General features: G+C 51.4%; 1 long non-coding RNA gene across 1 annotated transcript; it reads left to right on the plus strand.

The window, feature by feature from the left end:
* Positions 1-13,139: 13,139 nt before the first annotated feature.
* Positions 13,140-16,199, plus strand: LOC125929162 (uncharacterized). Its single transcript, XR_007459814.1, has 2 exons — positions 13,140-14,721; positions 16,065-16,199. It is a non-coding gene; the product is annotated as an uncharacterized LOC125929162 (long non-coding RNA).
* Positions 16,200-16,670: the final 471 nt, after the last annotated feature.

Raw genomic sequence — 16,670 nt, forward strand, 5'->3', positions numbered from 1 at the left:
ATTGGAAAGTGGTATTTAGAGATTGCAGTCGAGGTGATGGGGGTGCTCATGGCTGCTGGGCTAGTTGTTTCTAGGACTTTTTGTTGGACAAAAATAGGAAATCCCTTACCACTTTTTAAAATTGTCTTTTTAAAACATTTTTATTTATTTTGAGAGTGAGAGAGCATGAGTGGGGAAGGGAGAGAGAGAGAGAGAGAGAGAGAGAGAGAGAGAGAGAGAATCCCAAGCAGGCTCTGCACTGTCAGCACAGAGCCTGATGTGGGGCTCAAACTCATGAACCGTGAGATCATGACCTGAGCTGAAGTTGAACACTCAACCAACTGAGCCACCCAGGAGTCCCCCTACCATTTTTTAAATAAGATTCATCATGAATTTATGTTGAAACCTCCAATTCCAATTCAAATTACATGGCTCTTACTTAAACTGATCAATCTTATACATGTATTTTTTCCCCCACACTGCAAATCCAAATTCTTAGTTTGCTTCATTCCACAATCACACACATCAATCTTAGAATAACACACCAACAGTTCCAGAAACAATATGATTTTTGAAAACCAGTCTAAGACCTTCTCTGTCTGGTTCTTTTTGTCCTGTGGGCATATCCCACTGTGGGTGTGCTATCAAATTACTGTGCTGTAGTGTCACTTGAAATAGTTTGTGTACATTTGTGCCACTAACCTGAAACTTTTGATTCTTAGGGAATTTTTCTTTTGAGGGCAGAAAGTTTTTTTTTTTTCTTAATGTTTCATTTATTTTTCAGAGAGAGAGAGAGAGAGAGAGAGAGAGAGAGAGAGAGAGAGAGAGAACCTGTGTGCACATGAGCAGGGGAGGGGCAGAGAGAGAGGGGGACAGAGGATCCGAAGCAGCCTCTGTGCTGACAGCAGCCAGCCCGTTGAGGGGCTCGAACTCACAAACGGTGAGATCATGGCCTGAGCTGAAGTTGATGCTTAACCAACTGAGCCACCCAGGTGCCCCGAGGGCAGAAAATTTTTTTTTTAATTTTTTTTCAACGTTTTTTATTTATTTTTGGGACAGAGAGAGACAGAGCATGAACGGGGGAGGGGCAGAGAGAGAGGGAGACACAGAATCGGAAACAGGCTCCAGGCTCCGAGCCATCAGCCCAGAGCCTGACGCGGGGCTCGAACTCACGGACCGCGAGCTCATGACCTGGCCGAAGTTGGACGCTTAACCGACTGCGCCACCCAGGCGCCCCCAGAAATTTTTAATTTAAAACAGCCACAGCAATAAAAACAACACCTCATGATAAGATTATGCAGTTAGAAAGTATCTCAAATAACAGGATTCGTATTGTTTTAATTATTACTATTAATCTGTTAGATTATTGAAAAATTTATCTCACTATTGCACCCTTCCATTTAAAAATGTCTCTGAAACACTGTATTACAACAAATTCGATTAGAGCAACTGGGTCATACACATGAGGTAATGCCACATTGCTTTTTTTATTGTGGTAAAATCTACATAATAGAAATGTTATCATTTTAACCATTGTTTTAAAAAAAGTTTATTTATTTATGTTGAGAGAGAGAGCATACATGAGCAGGGGAGGGGCAGAGAGAGGGAAAGAGAATCCCAAACAGGCTCCACCAACAATGCAGAGCCTGATGTGGGGCTTGATCCCACAAATTGTGAGATCATGACCTGAGCTCAAGAGTCAGATGCTTAACCCACTGAGCTGCTCAGGCACCCCTTAAGTCTAATGTTATTTAATTAATTAATTAAAAAATTTTTAAACATGTATTTATTATTTAGAGACAGAGAGACACAGAGTGTGAGCAGGGGATGGGCAGAGAGAGGGGGAGACACAGAATCGGAAGCAGGCTCCAGGCTCTGAGCTGTTAGCACAGAGCCCGACGCAGGGCCAGAACTCATGAACCGCGAGATCATGACCTGAGCCAAAGTCGGCCGCTCAACCGACTGAGCCACCCAGGTGCCCCCTAGTATTATTTAAGATATTTACATGGTTCTAAAGTCAAATCTGCAGAACAAGGTATAAAGAAAAACATCCAGCTTCTATTCGTGGACCTTCCATCATGTTCTTTCCCCCCTCCTCAGGTAACCATTTATAATTTTTTCATGGTCTATTGTTCCATTTGTAAAACACCAGTGTATACACACACACACACACACACACACACACACACACACACACCTAGCTGTTTTCCCTCTTAACACTGTTGTTTCTGGAGATTTCTCCATGCCAGTATACATGGACACTCCTCATTCCTTTTCACAGCTGCACAGGACTCCATCCTGTGGCCGTGCCTTGGTTTATTCAGTCATTCCCTCTTGATGGACTTATGGGCTATTTCCAGTCTTCTGATATTTTAAGTCGTGCTGTTATGAAAAGCCCCGCTCATTCACCTTTTCTTAGTTTTGCAAGGGAATCGTTGGGATATATTCCTCTAAATGGAGAAATGCATATATAATTTTGCCAGATATTACCAATTTCTCCTCCCCAGGGCTTATATTTCTTTCATTTGACTCCTCTACATTCTTCAAAACCTAGCTCCAATATCTCCGTCACCATGAGGCCTTCCTTTGTCCTCCAGCTTTCTCCTCTTGGCTTTTCTAGCTCCGGGCTCCTTCCTCTGGCTCAGCCCTGACACTGAGAGGTTGGGAGTGTCTGTGTCCAGCTTTACACTCTCTAGAACTGGGAGCTTCTTGAGTGCTGGCTCCAGGACTGAGTCTTCTCAGGGCATTCACACAGGACTGGGCACAGAGCGGTGACAGTAACAGGTTTTCTGTCTGAATGAAGGATAGCCCTTATAGCCCTCCGTCTCCCTTGCTGGTTTCTCCTGGGCCAGGGGAAAAGAACCAGGTCAAGCTGGCCAGTATCCTCGGTTGTGCCGCCTGCCTTTTCACTGAGTCACCTGTGCCCAAGGGTGGTAAACTCAGCGTGGGTGCCTGTCACCTATGGCTCCCAGGCAGAGGAGTAGAACCTCTTTGGGGTCAGGGAGACCCCCTGTCCAATTCAGTCTTCCCCACTCCCTGAGTGGGGCACCTCCCCTCTCCATGCCTTGATTTCTCCATCTGTAAAATGACAACAATAGTGTGTCGACCTCCTGGCCTTAGCACAGGAATCAGTGATATAAAATCATATGTGAAATCACTGCCCACCATTTACTTATTGGCTATTTACTGATTGTTGAGGTGAAATTCATGGAACATAAAATTAATCATTTTAAAGAGAGTAGATAGTTCAGCGGTATTCAGTCCCTCTCCAGGGTTGTGCAACCATCACCTCTGTCTAGTTCCAGAACACTTCCATCACCCCAGACGGAAACTCCATACTGATTAAGTAATCACTCCCGGCCCCCCACCCCTCCCCTCCGCCCCTGGCCACCACTACTCTGCTGTTTGTCTCTAAGAATTCCCTTCACATAAATGGGATCATACACTGTGTGGCCCGTTGTGACTGGCTTCCTTCAGTCAGCATAAGGCTTTTGAAGTTTGTCCACATTGTAGGGTGTCAGGGTTTTGTTCCTTTCTACAGCTGAGTAACATCCCGTGTGTGTATATATGACATTTTGTCTACCCATTCATAATTTCATGGACATTTGGGGTGTTTCCACATTTGGCTTTGTAAGCGGTGCTTACAAAGGTGTGTACATGTACTAGTTTGAATACTGTTTTCTTTTTTAAGTGTATTTATTTACTTTGAGAGACAGAGACAGAGAGAGAGAACGTGAGTGGGGGTGGGGGAGGGGCAGAGAAAGAGGGAGAGAGAAAGAATCCTAAGCAGTCTCCTCATTGTCAGTGTGGGGCCCGATGCGGGGCTCGAACTCACCAAGGGTGAGATCATGCCCTGAGCCGTGATCAAGAGTTGGACGCTGAACCGACTGAGCCACCCAGGTGCCCCCTGAGTACCGTTTTCAATTATTTGGGGTCTATGCCTAGGAGTGGACTTTCTGAGTCATAGGGTAACTCTACGTCCAACTTTTTGAGGGGCCACCAAACACTTTATATCTCGGTTGCCTCACAAAGCCAGTGAAGAGAGAATTCTAAGCGGAGAATTCTAAGTCCCCATTTTGCAGCCAAGGAAACTGAGAGGTGGGAGAGGTGGCCCCACACCATCCTGAGGCTAATGACCATCCTGATAACCCCTGTCTGCTTCGTGACCACTGGGTGCCAGACATTTGCTTCTGGGTGCCAGAAGAGGATCCTAGGATCAGGCTCTGCATCGTCCCCCGTTTCTGGAATCTGACAGATCTGGATTTAACTCCCAACTTGGGCAAGTTGCTTCCTTCCTCTGAGCCTCTCTCTCTCTCAATGATCATAACCCAAGTCCTTCCCTTATTGTGGAGAATCAATGTGGTAATGCAGGCACAGGATGGACCCTATATCACGCTTTTGATTTATGATGGATCAAACCAACAAAAAAGTGGTCTAATGAGGCTTGGCGGGGGCGGGGGGGGGGTGAAGTAACTTGGCAAAAGTCCCACAGTAGTTGGTGACTGGATCCGCGATGCAAGCATTTTTGAGAAGCTTCCTGAAGCTTAACGCTTCTCAAAGCTAGTGAGGAGAGATTCCTGGGGAGGTCCTCTGGGGTGGGAGGCAGCTTGCAGCTCTGTTGCTTTGCTCTTTGTGGGGGCTGAACTTCGACCACACAGAATCTTGCTGAATCAGCCTGGGGAAACCTGTGGTCATGAGCCACAACTGGTTCCCTGGTGGAAGTCACCTTGGCCCCAACCCACTCACTCCTCTGGTCTGTTCTACAGTTCACACCAGCACAGGGGGAGGGGAGGGTGACTTCCGGTGCCCCAGGCAGGCCTGGGCCAGGCATTTCCTTGCTTCCAGGAATTGGCTCCAAGTGGTCCCTCTGTTATGGGGCACCCTCCTCCCTTCTCTCTCATTTCCGTGGTGCATACACTAGGCCTTTCAGGATCTGGCTTCTGCTAACCCCTCTAACCTCCTTTCCCAGTGAGTTCCTTGCTGCAGCCCACTGGCCTCTGGCTCCTGGAGGATGCTACCCTCATTCAGCCCCAGGGCCTTTGCACGTGAGGCTCACTTTGCTTACAATGCTCCAGTTCGTCTTCCTATCAGTCAGGGATCACACAAACACCACTTCCTCCTAGAAGCCTAGCCCTGACCACCCTCTTTAAACTAGATTCCCAGTCCCTCCCTGTGAGCTCATTCCATTCACCATGATCCTTACCTGATATTATCTTATTCATTTGTTTATTTATTGTTGCCTCCCCCCCCCCCCCCCATGGAAACTGCAGGAGGGCAGAAGCCTCTCTTACTCAGTACTGCGTCCCCAGGGCTGAGATCAGTGCCTGGCACATAGCATTCAGGTGTTCAGTAAATGTCAGCCAACCTATTGACCATTAGGTTTCTTATTAGAAAGAAATTTTCTTTCCTCCTACACTGGATCATGAGGATGAATACCTGTTTATGTTCAGCATCCAAGTCCTGGGAAGCTCCCCAAATGGGCCACAGGAGTTAAAAAATCCTGACTCTATGGGGCACCTGGGGGCTCAGTCGGTTAAGCACCCAACTTTACTCAGGTGGTGATCTCACGGTTCTTGGGTTCGAGCCCCGTGTCGGGCTCTGTGCTGACAGCTCAGAGCCTGGAGCCTACTTCAGATTCTGTGTCTCCCTCTCTCTGCCCCTCACCGGCTCACGTTCTCTCCCTCTCTCTCAAAAATAAATAAATATTAAAAAAAAAATTTAAATCCTGACTCTGTTCCCATTAGGCTGTGTGACTTTGGGCAAGTTACTGCCCCTCTCTGGGATTCCAATTTGTAAAAACAAAGTTCTTAACCTCCCTTTCCCCCCTCAAAATCTGGTAAAAGCTATGCCTCCAGGTGTCTCCTGAAAAGATGAACTCATGTTTTTGCACATGATTTTAAGGGATTTAACGAGCCCCCAAAGTCCAACGCTGGACTCCCTTGGGAAGCTTGGGAAGGGGGCATAGAAAGGCTCCTGGAAGAGGGGGCTATTGCGACTGGGTTTTGAGGGATAAATAGGATCTGGTCTGGCAGGAAAGGGCATTCCAGCAGAGGAAACAGCTTTCGGGCATTTGAGGGAGGGAGGAGAAATAATCACCCACGTTTACACAACCTTTGCCACTCAGTCCCTCCAGGGCGGCTGTGCCCGGCCAGAGCCACAGGCTACTTCCCCTCCCCCCCTCCCCCCGCCGGGCTCCTCCTGCCGCTCTTGCGCCCCCTTTGGTCGGAGCGTTTTATTGCAGCCAGAGGGAGCCGGTTGGAAATCTCAAGTAGGGAGGGCCGCCTAAGTCAGCCTCCTGCTGGGCTCAGAGCCCTGCGCGGCGCCACCTTTCCCGGAGGAAAACCCGAAGTCCTCCCAGTGGCCCATCAGGTCCAGCACGATCTGTCCTGCCACCTCCCAGCCCTCGTCTGCTCCCATTCTCGCCCTTGCTGCCTCTGCTCCCGCCTCACTGGGCTCTTGGCCGTTTCTTCAGGCACAGTGAGCCTCAGGATCTTTGCACAAGTTGTGCCCTCTGCCTGGAACACTCCACCTCCAGTGAAACCCTTCTCTCCCTTCCCGTCTCTGCTCAAACAGCACCTCAGAAAGGCCTTCCTCATCTCCTTACCTTTCTGGATTTTCCTCCATAGCACATGTCACACGGAATGACCTTTTTGCTTCTGTATTTCTGGTTATGCTTTCTTTAATCTCCAGAAAGCAGGGATGTGCATTGTAAAACAACGCCTGGTCCTCCCTGGGTACTTGGTGTCTGTTGAATGAGTAGGTGCTGTGTGTCCCCTGGGGCTGGGGAAAAGGGAGGGGAATTTGAAAGACCCTGTCTACCTGCCTAGAGCTCACAGCTATAGGAACCATTCCAAGAGTGATTTGATTGTGACTGAGGACTCCCAGGGGCTGTGGCTGCATCCAGTGTGGGCTTAAACTGAACCCAGAAGTTAGGGAAGCCCTCAGAGCAAACGGACTTTGCGCTGATACCTGAAAGATAAGTAGGAGTTAGCTGAGCAGGTGAGAGGGAATAGAATTCCAAGCAGAGGGAAATTCCGAGCATGTGCAGCAAGCAAAGCCTTTGAGGGGAAAGATAACCTTGAAGGGTTTGGCAAAATGGTTGCAAATGGCCGTGAGCAAGAGTGTGGTGAGTGATGAATTGGAAGGAGTTGTTTGCTCCACCATTCACCCCACACCCTGGAACTGCTCTGGTCTTTGTTTCAAGTCTCTGAATTATCTTTTGCCTTGTCTCCACCCTTCTGCCCCCTATTTTGTATCCTGGGAGGCTGGCTTGTATGAATCACTCAACCCTTGCCTTATGGCTTCTGGTTGGGTTCCGCCAATAGGGAGCCACAGCAGGCACTGGAGGGAGGGAGGAGACTGCGGTCCGGGTATTAATATCTGATCTCCTCTCCTGTGTGGTCCACGCAGGCTGGCTGTGTCCCTCAACCAACAACTCCTGCCAGGTAGTCCTCTCCAGCAACTGCTTTCGCCCCATTAGCCCCCGCACCTCTGGGGTGGTAAAGGTTCCTGGCTGCGCTGTCTTTTTGAAATAGTACTTTTGTTCGTCTCTTTCCAAATTACCCCATTTGAGTGTTCTGTTTCCTGCTGGAACTCTCTCTTATTTTATTGGGGCGAAATTCACGTAATATAAAGTTAACCATCTTAAAGGATATAATTCGGCGGCACTGGCACATTCACAAATATTGCCGAACCATCACTTTTGCCCAGTGGCAAAAATTTTCCATCGCCCCAAGAGGAGACCCTGTACTCATTCTCCTTGGATACGGCCTCACTCCTCACAGCCCCCCCCCCCCCCCCGCTTCGATCCCTAATGTGCTCACCATCTCTATGGATTTACTGATTCTGGAAATTTCACAGAAACGGAATCATCCAATGTGTGACCTTTTGGGTCTGGCTTCTTTCACTCCATCACATCGCTGTGATGTTTTGGAGTTTCGTCCATGGTGTAGTAGGTCTCAAGGCTTCATTCCTTTTTATGACTGAGTAATGCTCCCCCGCACGGACGGGCCCCATTTCCTCAGCCCCTCATCCGTTGATGGACGCTGGGTTGTTTCCACCTTTGTGGGCATGCATGTACGGGTGAACATGCAGGGACATTGAGTCCCTGTTTTCGATTCTTTCGGTTACATACTTAAGGAACTGAGTTTCTGCCTCATATGGTAATTCCATTTTTAGCTTTTCGAGGCACGGACTGATTTTTCATAGTGGCTGCTTTCCCGGAAGTCTGCCGTGAGCTTCTGGATGCCCAGGAAACTCCCTTCCCCTCACTCCCGCCGTGTTCCCCCTTGGTCCACTTGAACACACTTTTCTGGTACCGTCTCCCTAATCTGGCCGCCGCCCCCGTGTCCTCTCCTCCCACTTAGGTTGCTGTTTGTTGATTGCTGCCAGGCTGAGGATTCTGGTGCCTGGGAACCGCAGAGCCCTGTCCCTTCCTAGGGCCTGGGCCCTTTGACCTCTGGGCCCAGGCCAAGGGGATTGTTCCTATCACCACGCTTCCTCAACCTCCCAGATGTGGCTCATCTCCTGCAGCTCCGTGCTTCTGCCTATCCTCTAAACGTAGCTGTGATTGGTGCTTCTGTCTCCCCATTCTCTTATCTGTCCACCTCCTCTGACCCGCCCACCCCCCCCAACCCCCAGGCATCCAAGTCTTCCCAAGACAGCTGACTCAGTCAGAGGTGCACTTCTCAGGATGGGCCCAGCCGCCTCGCCTCCCGGTGCTTCTCCTTGGCAGACAGGATTTCTCAGCTTCAGCACTGCTGACATCTGGGGCCAGATCATTCCCTGGGGGTGGGGGGTGGGGCCGTCCTGTGCCTTTAGCAGCATCTCTGGCCTCTGCCCACTAGCTCCTCCCCCTCCACAGCATGACAACAAAAAGTATCTCTGGACATTGCCAAACGTCCTCCGGGGCTGGGGGGGGGGGGGACAATCTGCCTCAGTTGAGAAGGGCTGGGATAACCCAAATCAAAGCACAAACTCCAAGTGCGGTTACTTGTCTAGCCTGTGCTCCGTGCCAGGCATGGGGCTGAGGACCCTGTAAACACCACTTCATTTCGTGGTCATCTCCTTCATTTTATCTGTACAGGGACAGAGGCTTCCGGTGGCCACGTGACTTGCCCAGGGTAACACGGCCAGGGAGCCTACTGTGGTCAGTGCGTCCTCATTCCCAGGCCCTTCAACTTGCTTCTCCTTCCTTGTCCCCATCTCTCTGAGGGCAGGGAAGCTGGGCTGACACCCTCTCCTCTCCTCCTCTCCTCCACTGTTGCCCAGAACCTCACATCCAGCCTGTCACCAATGCAGACGTTCCCCACATCCTTAAAAAATCCACATTGCCCCCCAAATCAATAAACTCCATTGTTCCTTAAAACAAACCCATTAAAGGGGGCTCTTCTGCTCAGGCACCACCCATGGCTCCCCATTGCCCACCAGATCAACACTCAGCCACTTGGACTGGCTTTCAAGGCCCTTCCCATCCATGCCTGCCCTCCTCCTCACCTCTCACATCCCAAGGCCAGAGAAAGCCACCTGCCCAGCCACACCCTTGGGTTTCTCTGTGCCCAAGCCCCACCCCCTCTCCTGCACCTGTTGAAATCCAACCTCTCCCTGAAGTCCCAGCTCAGATGTCACATCCTTCACGTAGCCTTCCCTTCTGCCTCCGTCCAAGCAGCAAAGCTTCAATTATTTGTATTTTCTCTTCTTCACTTAGAAACACCGCCCCCTCTCACCCTTACAGAGGGCCCAGCGCCTAATGAGAGAACACTACTGAACCGAAGAGGGTTAAAGACTTCAGCCAAGTTTACCACCTGCCGGGATAAGGGGGCCTCTTACACTGGCTTTAAAATTCCCTCCTTCAAGTTTTCAAGTTTCGAGCCCTCTGTGTCTGGTTTTCTGGGATTTAGGAGAGATTGGTGTGCTAGTATTTCCCAAAGTTGCATTTAGGAATCTTCCATTTTTGTCTTAATCCACCAGACAGATGGCTTCTGATGTTGAAATTTGTCACTCAATCATCTGCCACCACTTTCCATCTACCTATTACTTTTTTTTTTTTTATTACTTAATAATTTTCTTTCAGTGGTCTTGCTTTCGAGCCTTTTTTCTTTTTTCTTTAAGTTTTTTACTTATTTACATAATCTCTACACCCCATGTGGGGCTCGAACTCACGGCCTCAAGATCAAGAGCCGCATGCTCTTCTGACTGAGCTGGCCAGGGGCCCCTAAGCCTTATTTACTTTAAAGCAAAATGTATACAATGATCATTATATCCACAAGGGTGTAGATTTGGTGTCCAGGGTGAGTCTATTTTTTTCTTCTTCTACGAGTCAAAACAAATCTCTCATTTAACATAAATGTATCAAAGAGAAAATGAATAGACACAACTTCTCCATGTGCTATCTAAAATTACTAAAGTACTTTGTATCATGCTTTGGACACTCGTATCAGACTTTGGGAATGAGCCAGAGTATCTTCCCTGTGGTTCAGACTTATGAAAATTCATGTATTTATTCACTCACTCGTTCATTCTTTTCTTCCCCAGCTTTATGAAGGTAGAACTGACAAAGACAAATTTGAGGGGTACAACGTGACTCAACATTTATTCTTGTTTTTCAGGTTTCAGCCGGCCACCTGACACCCAGGTCAAATAGCAGCATCCCCCTCGGCCCCGTTGCAAAAACCTGTCACATGCCTTCCCTGGTAAAAATTTCCTGCTGGATATGTTTTCTTTATTTTCTGTTTTCTCCACTTCCGCTTCAGATCCACAACGACAAGGATTTGGGCTGTTTTTATTCTCTGCCATATTCCCAGCCCCTAGAACCACACTTGCATCTTTCAACAGCAGGTCCGGGGGCGCCTGGGTGGCTCAGTCGATTGGGTGTCTGACTTCGGCTCAGGTCATGATCTCACAGTTGGTGAGTTTGAGCCCCGCGTCGGGCTCTGTGCTGACAGCTCAGAGCCTGGAGCCTGCTTCCCATTCTGTGTCTCCCTCTCTCTCTGTCCTTCCCCCATTCACGCTCTGTCTCTATGTGTCTCTCAAAAATGAATAAACATTAAAAAACAAAGAACAAAAAACAGCAGGTCTGACCCGCTGCACGGATGTATTCCAAGCGCCATCTAGCCCGGCACCAGCTGATCCTGGGGACTCACCCTCAAGGAGACCCTGGTCTCAGGGGGGAGTCAAAGCCAGCTAAAGCAGGACTTGCCTGATTGAAGGTTGCTTGTGGGTCGGGCGGGGAAGCCACAGCTTTCTCTGAACTAGGGCATGCTCAACATGGAATTGGTGGTCAGGATTTGCTGGTGAGGAAGAAGGCTGGAAACTCCATGGTGGCTAATAACGGCAGTCAGCACTTACCTAGCACTTACTGTGTGCTAAAATTCAGAAGTGCTCCCTACACCCTGAAGCAGGGTTTCTCAACCTCACCACTATTGACATTAGGGCTGGATCATTCTGTCTCTCTCTCTCTCTCTCTCTCTCTCTCTCTCTCTGTTTTTAAATAGGCTTCATACCCAGTGCGGAGTCTGACGCGGGGCTTGAACTCACGATCCTGAGGCCAATACCTGAGCTGAGATCGAGACTCAGATGCTCACCCGACTGAGCCACCCAGGTGCCCCAAGATCATTCTCTTTGGCGAGGGGCCATCCTGTGAGTGCATTGTAAGGTGTTTATCAGCATTCCTGGCCTCTACCCACTAGAGGCCAGCGGTACCCCAGCGTCCAGCTGTGATGGCCAAAGTGTCTTCAGACATTGTCAGATTGTCTCTTGAGGGACAGGATTGCCTTGGGTGACAACTGTTGCCCTAAAACATTACAGCAATCTTCTGAGGTGGGTACACAGTAACCGATAAAGCCACCCGAACCCTCTGCCTCCAGAGCCCATAGTGTTATGTGGCTTTGACTGTGGCTGTAACCCCTGGCCCTGTCCTCTGAGAGTCCAGCACAGCTCCGGGCCTGCTCCACCCCCTGGCTCCCATCCCCCAGGCTAACCAGCCCCATGATCAGACTTCCCACCTGGTTGGCCCCCAAAGCCAGGAGGGGATCACCCGTTGTCTGTAACAGGATCAAGAATTTATTTCTGACAGATCGAAAGGCTTTGGAATGGTCATCCTGGGGAAAACAGTCTGAACTTCCTTGCCCTTTCTTCAGTTTCCTAATGGTTCGCTGTGGTTTTAGCTTTGGAACTCACTGAGAGGAGGGCGATGTCTCCTTACAGCTTCAGGCTTCTCAGTGTCTGGTCTGGCTCCTGCCTGAACCCAGCCAGTCGTGCCTCTCCTCCAGCTGCCAGCATCTGCCTTAGTTTCCCCAGATGAGCCTGCAATTATGGTCGGAGTCTTTGATCTCTCTAATCTCCTGTGGCTTTTTAAATTTTTTCTTTGACAGATACTACCTGGGTGTCCAGTATGCACAATGCCATTTGGCCCTGTGGAGGCAGTGGAGAGCCAACGGCCAGCTGTGATTCCTCCTATCTGTCTGCCCACTTGCCCAGATCAGTCACCCACCCACCCACTGACACGGGTATCTCTTCCAAATCCGGGGCGGGACTGACCCTGTCTGGATCTATCTGGAGCAGATAAACTGGCCAAGGACAACATCTTAGTGGGATGGTCGAGTTGGCTGACGGTGGGTGGGTGGGGGTGAGAGGAGCAGGACCAGAGTCTGGTGCGGCTTGTTGAGGCTGGAGGTCTTCCTGGAGGAAGAGGCTGCAGCTGCTAGTAGAGCCCCAGGAGGGTGGGTTGAATCCAGAGGGAGCAGAACGGCTGGCTCCCCAGGGCCGATGGAGCCTGAGGATTCCTGGGGCCGCGTGGGGCGTCAGGGTTGCTGGCTTAGGGACCCTTGTCCAAGCGTGGGAGCAGGTCCTGACGTGTGGGCTTTGAGGGTGCTGGTGCAAGAGGAGGGTGTTAAGGAGCGGGCCTGAGGGGGGGGACCTGGGCACTAAGTGGTGCCAGGCATGGGCAGAGGGGCAGGGAGTGTGGTGGTTTGGGGATGCTGGGTGTTCAAGTCTTTGTGTCTCCAATGTCTCTTTCGCTGTCTCTATCTGCGGCTTTTTCTCCATCTCTCCACCTGTCGGTCTCTCCATCCCCGGCTCTGCGTCTTTCCCTTTCCGTCGCTCTCCACGCATCCACGACTCTGTCTCTGGTTCTCTCCGTCTCTGGGGGCCTAGCCTCGGTCCCCGCCCAGAGGCTGGCGAGGCCGGGGGCGGGCCGGGGGCGGGCCTCGCGGCGCGGTCGGGCGGGGTTAAAGGGCCCGGCCGCCGGACGGCGCGGTCAGAACCGAGGTTGCGGTGCGGGCCGATCTGGATCCCGGATCGAGAGGCCGAGGCCGAGGCCGAGACCCGCGAGGTGAGTGCGCGCGGGGGGTGGTAACCCGAGCGCGGCCGGGGCGCTGCGCTGTAACCCGAGGCGCCCGGCAGGCGCGGGTGCTGGCAGCGGGGACGCGAGGGGCTGGGCGCAGCCCGCCTCGGGAATCCCCACGACCCAGGCGGCGGCGGCGGCGGCGGCGGGTCCCAGAGGCTCCTCCTGGAGGGACGTGGGCGTGTCCCCGACGGCCGCCGCTTTGGGGCGCAGTTGTTTTGAGCGCGCCCCTCGGAGTCCTGGGTACATCCTTCTCCCCGGGTTTCCGTGATGGGAAGGGACCTCAGGAACAGCCCCCTCCCCATCAGGACCTCTCGGGCGGATCCAGGCCCTGCCCTGTGCCGCAGGGCGGACCGGAGTCACTCCACAGCGTCTCCCTCAGGGACTTTACGCTAGTGATCCGGCTGCCTTCACCGTCCCTCTCCCCACCCAGGGCAGGCACAGAGCCTGAAAAGAGGAGATGCCCTCCTGGGCCCCCAGAGTTGGCTGTGAGGGTTGTGTGAGGTCCCGCGGTTGGTACCAGCTGACGTTTGTTGGATGCCGGAGGGATGTATGCTCCCTGGTGTCCAAGGGGCTGGCCCTCCCCGCTTGGACCACGTGAGGCGGCTGAGACCTGCCAACTGGGGAGTCTCAGGCTGGAGGTGGGAGGGAGACAGGGAGACAGTGGGGGAGCTGGGATTTGAACAAACCGGCCCTGTGTGACCCCAACATCCTGTGCACTTTCCAATGGCCCCGGCCTCTCTGCATAGCCCAGCTTGGGTTTCTGAGCGGTAACATTAGCCCTGGACTGGTGTCCAGTGGTGACCTGGGTTGGTATCCACAGAGGGGCTTGGATGACTCCGCAGACGGAGAAGGCAGCCCCCTCCTGCCTCCCTGGCAAGCCTGGGACCCCATTCTCCAAATCCCAGATGACTGGGCAAGCACTAACGGATATGGTGCCAGCCCCAACAGCAAGGAGAGGCACCTTTGATCGGGGGCTTGCCGTGTGCCAAGCCCTGAGCTGAGCACATTAAAAATGTGGCATTGTTATCAAAGCCCTGTGAAGTGGGTAATATAGTTCCTGTCTTACATGTGAGGAAATTGAGGCTCAGAGAGGTGCAGACATTCACCTGAGGTCACACAGCTCTGAGGTGGAGCTTTGTGGAATCCTTTCCGAGGCTCGTGTCCAAGTGCTGAGATGGTGGGCAGAGGCAATTGCAGTTCTGGGATGGTCTAGATTACTGGTGGTTTGTAAACTTCTTTTTCTGTCAGGATCTCCTTTGGGCCGAGGAAGCTGTGGGCGACAGCCTACAGTGTGCCCACAGCTGCGGTGAGGCCCTCCTTCCCACCTCGATTTGCCAGCTTGGCTCTGCCCTCAGAACTGCTCCTGCAGCCCCTTCTCCGAACCCCAGAAATCTGGGGTAAGCCCCCTCTCAGCTCAGACTTCTAGGGTCTGGCACTTTGGGAGAATAGGAGTCTCTGGGGTCAGGCAGCTCTTTGGCATAGAGAGGGTGTTTGGTTGGCATGAGCAGGGAGAGGAGGCAGGCTGTTTTGACTACTGGCTTCCAGAGTGAGTGAAGGGCAGGGCTAGGATGTGGGGCAGTGGAGCCAGGGCAGTGGAGCCAGTGTTGGGTGCTTGGATGACAGGTGGGTCCCAGGACCTGCCGTTCAAGGAGAGGCAACATGTGTGATTTCTGGTGGTGTGCGTGTCCGGGGTGTGTGTGTGTGGGGGCATGGTCGTGTCCTGCATTCCTTCTCAGGAGCCCACACACCTTGTATGACAAGTCCCTGACTGGCGGCCGGGCTAACCTGACAAACCAGCGCTCCTTGGGCGTGGGCCACGGAACCAGTCGCGGGCTCCTCCGTTTTCAGATAATGCAGGCCCCAGCAGGACAGGCGGGGCCACCTCTGCTGGGGTGGGGCTGCTGGGTGCCCTTGCCTGGTGTCTGATGCTCTGAAGTTTGCCAGCCTCTCACAGCATCCTGAGAGTGTCAGCCTTGCGTTTATCTCGCTCCCATAAACTAGTAAATAATAGAAGCAGGAATAATGGCTAAAATCTTGCATACCGCCTACCAGACCTCATCTCACTGAAGTGTCCCAAGCAACCTTTAAGGGGTGGCTCCTGCTATTGTTAACCCATTTCACAGATTGGCACATGGAAGCTGGGGGTGGGGACTAGACTACTCAAGGCTGCTGACTTGGGGGAGGCGCAGGGCCACGACCGGGACCCAGGCTGGTTTGAGTCAAAGATGCACATTTGAAAATTTTTTTTAATACTTATTTTTGAGAGACAGAGAGAAAGAGAGAGTGAGTGGGGGAGGGGCAGAGAGAGAGGGAGACATAGAATCGGAAGCAGGTTCCAGGCTCTGAGCTGTCAGCACAGAGCCCGACGCGGGGCTTGAGCCCACGAACCGTGAGATCATGACCTAAGCAAAGTTGGGTGTTTAGCCAACTGAGCCACCCAGGCGCCCCAAAGATGCACATTTTAAAAGACGATGCAATCGGGAAACAAATTTTCATTTTATTTTTAATTTTTTTAAGTTGAAGTGTAATACGGGGGGTATAGGGAAGTGCACATTCTGCAACTGGGCAGTTCAAGAGTGTTTGCGAATTGAACCCACACGTGTCACCAGCACTCAAGTCATGAAAGGAAACGACTGTCTGAACCCCCAGAACACCTTCTCCCCAATTAAAGCATCTTAATTCATTTTTCCTTAATTTCAAATAATTAACTTTTTTAAAAAGATTTTTTTTATCTTTTTAGGTAATCTCTACACCCAACGTGGGGCTCAAACTCACAACCCTGAGATCAAGAGTCGCATGCTCTACCCACTGAGCTGGCCAGGCAACCCTCAAACAATTAACTTTTTTATTTATTAAAAAAATTGTTTTAAATGTTTATTATTATTATTTTTTTTGAGAGAGAGAGAGAGAGAGAGAGAGAGAGAGAGAGAACACGAGCAGGGGAGGGGCAGAGAGAAGGAGACACAGAATCTGAATTAGGCTCCAGGCTCTGAGCTGTCAACAGACAAACCATGAGATCATGACCTAAGCCAAAGTCGTCGACACTGACTGAGCCACCCAGGCACCCCGCAATTAATACTTTATTTTATTTTATTCTTTATTTTTTAATGTTTATTTATATTTGAGAGAGAGAGGGAGAGGGGGAGAGAGAGAGAGAGAGAGAGAGAGAGAGAGAGAGAGAATGAGAGCGTGTGCATGAGCAGGGGAGGGGCAGAGAGAGAGGGAGGCCCAGAATCCGAAGCAGGCTCCAGGCTCTGAGCTGTCAGCACAGAGCCCGACGCCGGGCGTGAACTCACCAACTGTGAGATCATGACCTGAGCTGAAGTTGGATGCTTAACTGACTGAG

Source organism: Panthera uncia, chromosome A2 (genome assembly GCF_023721935.1).
Source record: "Panthera uncia isolate 11264 chromosome A2, Puncia_PCG_1.0, whole genome shotgun sequence".
NCBI classification, from domain to species: domain Eukaryota; kingdom Metazoa; phylum Chordata; class Mammalia; order Carnivora; family Felidae; genus Panthera; species Panthera uncia.